Genomic DNA, 3782 nt, shown 5'->3' with positions numbered 1-3782 from the left:
ATTCAAATGCTTCCTAACTATCATGGACTTCCAAGTCAAGAACCTTACAAGCATTTGGATGAGTTTCTTGAAGTATGTTCCACCGTAAAATATACGGACATGCCGGAAGAGGTTTTAAGACTCAAACTTTTTCCATTCACCTTAAAAGACAAGGCAAAGTATTGGTTTAATAATCTTAGGCCTTTTTTAATCACTTCTTGGGCAGAAATACAACAAGAGTTTTTGAAGAAGTACTATCCGGTTTCTAAGACCAATGCCATGAGAACCTCAATTTGAGAATTTTCACATGGGGATGGAGAAATGTTTCATGAGGCATGGGAATGCTTTAATGAATTACTTAGGAAGTGTCCACATCGTGACATGCCCAAATGGCAATTAGTTTAATATTTCTTTGAAAGCTTATCGGACAACTATAAGGGCATGGTTGATGCTTCCATGGGTGGCTCATACATTGATAGGCATGAGGATGACGTGTGGTGTCTTTAAGAGAGCATGAGTGAAAATTCTTTGCATAGAACACTATTATCCAAGAATGGTAGAAATGCACAAGGTAGGAAGAGTGTTGGCTTACATCAAGTCGACCAATCAAATGAAATAGCCGCCGAAATGAAGTCTTTATCTCAAAGGTTTGATCAATTTTTTATTAACCAAAACTCGGCGAACCAAGTCTCTTCCTTCCCTAACCATTCTCATCGTGCATCAAATGAAACATGTATGACTTGTTCTAGTGTTGTTCATTCTACTTCTCATTGTCCTCACAGAGAAGTGCAAAATGAACCTAATGAACAAGTCAATGTAGCTTTTGTGAACCAAGGGAACAATCCTTATGGTACTCACTATAATCCAAGTTGGAGGAATCATCCGAATTTCTCTTAGAAAAACCAAGGAGATGGCTCAAACCCTTCCCAAGGTGGTTTTCAAGGGAAGTACATTCCACCTCTACTTCAAAACCAAGGATCCCAGGGTTATAGACCTTATCAATCACAAGGGAATCAATTTGCTAATTCTTATTTTCCCAACCAATCTTATTCCCAAGGTAATACTAGAAGTCCCGCCTTTGAAGAAAAAGTTTTGAATGCTTTAGGCACTTTAGAGGCTAACACTCAATTGCTTCATTCTCACTCTCAATCTATTGCGAAGCTAGAAACCCAAGTAGGGCAAATAGCAACCACTCTCAATGCAAGAGAGAAGGGAAAGATGCCTATTAATGCCCCACTTAAGCAACAATGTGTTATGGAAACCCATTCCTCATTGGAAGGCCACACCATTGAACATGTTAATGTGGTGACTACCTTGCGGAGTGGTAGGATTGTGGACAATCAAGTTGGAATGTCCAATGAAGAGAGTAAACCGGTGCAACCTCAAGTTGTCACTAGTCCCGTTTCACATCCCATTCTTCCTTCATTACATATACATGACCTTGTGAATGAGAAATTTTTGAAAAATGTGTTTGAAAAAGAAGCTTTGAAAAATGATTTGGAACACAATGATTTGAAAACTTCTTGTGTTGAAGAGAGTTCAAAAGAAAATTTTGAAAAGTGTTTGAACGAAAAGTTCCATTTCTGGATGCCTTAAAAGGATCCATTTCAAAAGACAAGCAAAAGGCAAAAACTAATGAAATTATGGAACTGTTTAGGCAAGTGAAAGTTAATCTTCCACTATTGGATGCAATCAAGCAAATTCCGGCTTATGCCAAATTCTTGAAAGACTTGTGCACCCAAAAGCGGAAGAACAAGAGCCAAGCACCAAAAAAAATGTGGTTTTGACCGAGAAAGTAAGCTCAATTTTGCAACATAACACTCTTCTAAAGTTTAAGGACCCCGGTTCACCCACTACATCATGCATTATTGGTGATCATATCATTAATCGGGCGCTTTTTGACTTAGGAGCAAGTGTTAACCTTCTTCCATACTCGTTTATATCAAATTGGGCCTAAGTGAATTGAAACCGACGTCAGTAGTTTTGCAACTTGCCGACCGATCCATTAAGAAGCCTAGGGGTATAATAGAGGATGTTTTGATTAAGATTGATAAAATCTTCTTCCCGGTTGATTTTGTTGTCATCGACACGGAACCAGTCCCCAATCCTAAGAGCCAAGTTCTCGTTATCCTTGGCCGTCTTTTCTTAGCAACCGCTAATACCAACATCAATTGTAGGACGGGATAATAAAGATCTCATTTGGCCACATGAAGGTGAAGTTGAATATCTTTAATCCCACGCCCAATTCATTTGACAAATATGAAGGAGAAGTTAATGTTGTTGATGAATGTCATGATCTACAATGTTAATGAAATGAGCTTTTGTGTAAGACCAAAACTTCCCAAGGATCATCTTCAACCTTACATTCTCAAAGTCTTGTTTTAAATTCTTTCTTTGAAAGGGCATGGAAGCCAAAAGGTTGTGATTGCATAGACAAGGGACCAAAGGTTTTTTTTGAGCTTAATCCAACAAGTTCTTCAAAGAACCATTTGTTGGGTGGAGTTCAAAGCATCTATCACCCCAATAAGGAGGGGATGCATTATAAGATCTTTGATCCGGGCTAAAAGAGCCCAATGTCTTGCTAGAGTCGTTAAAGACTAGCAAAGACATTTCGTAGGGTGTCAAAACCCTATTCCTCCCTCATTTCTATCTTTCATTTCATTTCTTGCGAAGTCTAGATACTTGTTTTTGGTTCATATGCATTGAAAGGAACGTTGGTGAGGATTGCATGAGCTTTCATGTCATTATTAAGCATTCTGCATAGTTCGATCAATCTCAAACCTGAGTTCGATTGATCGAACTCCACTCTGCATCCAACATTTAGAAAAAAATTTGACCTGTAGAAACCTACATCCAACTCACCTCTCTGTCCCATCGTTCGAACTAACTCTTAGATCAATCAAGAGACCTTCGATTGATCCAACTTCCAAGTTCGATCGATCTCATGACTTAACACTTAGAAATATTTGAGCCTGTATCAACCTGCATATTTTACCTCTCTGTCTGATCGATCGAACCATTCCAAGATCGATCAAAAAGTTCTTCGATCGATCCAACTCCCAAGTTCGATCGATCTTCAAGTTCCAACACTTAGCCAATTTTCTGAGCCAAAAACTTGCATATTTTTGCTCTCTGTTTGATTGATCAAACTCTTATTTCGATCGATCTCAGTTCTTCATTTCATTATTTTGACTTTGTTTTGACTTTTAAAAAATTTTAAAAAATCCAAAAATATTTTCACTTTTATTTTCTTTTCATTTCAATTTATTTTATTTTTCAAAAAGTTTTCAAAAAAAATTCAAAAATATTTTAATTTGTTTTTAATTATTATTGTTTATTCAATTAAATTCAATTTAAAAAAAAAAAAAACCAAAAATATTTTATTTTACTTTATTTTTCAATTTTTTAATTTTAATTCCAATTTTTAATTTTCATTTTGCAATTTTCAAAATTTTCAAAAATCCAAAAATACTTTGAAGTAAGTTCATCAAAGTTCGATCGATCTCAGTTGAGTTCGATCGATCGAACTCTGTCGGGAATGTTTTTAAAAATAGAATCGAGGGTTCTCAAGATCGATCATTTAGATCGATCTCACCCTCTCTGCAAACCCTTGTTTCCCTCTCTGTGCCGCCGTGCACCCATCATCTTCCCCTTCTCTGGCAAGCCCTCCGGTGTCATCAAGCTTCCCAAATCACTATCTCTCATCTCGGTTTCATCTCTCCCTCTTCATCTCCACTTTTCTCTTCGGTTGAGGTAAGAACCAAGATCTACTTTGAAACTGGATTTGATTTAATGCATACATG

General features: G+C 37.0%; 1 pseudogene; it reads right to left on the bottom strand.

The window, feature by feature from the left end:
• Nucleotides 1–263: 263 nt before the first annotated feature.
• LOC132310812 (small nucleolar RNA R71) lies at nucleotides 264–362 on the bottom strand (annotated as a pseudogene).
• Between the last annotated feature and the right edge of the window lie 3420 nt (nucleotides 363–3782).

The sequence above is a fragment of the Cornus florida genome, unplaced genomic scaffold, assembly GCF_030987335.1.
Source record: "Cornus florida cultivar Cherokee Brave unplaced genomic scaffold, ASM3098733v1 CherokeeBrave_3.0.0_Hap2_Chr05, whole genome shotgun sequence".
Classification (NCBI taxonomy): domain Eukaryota; kingdom Viridiplantae; phylum Streptophyta; class Magnoliopsida; order Cornales; family Cornaceae; genus Cornus; species Cornus florida.
The sequence above is the reverse complement of the archived record's forward strand: the minus strand, read 5'-3'. Positions and strand labels throughout refer to the sequence as shown.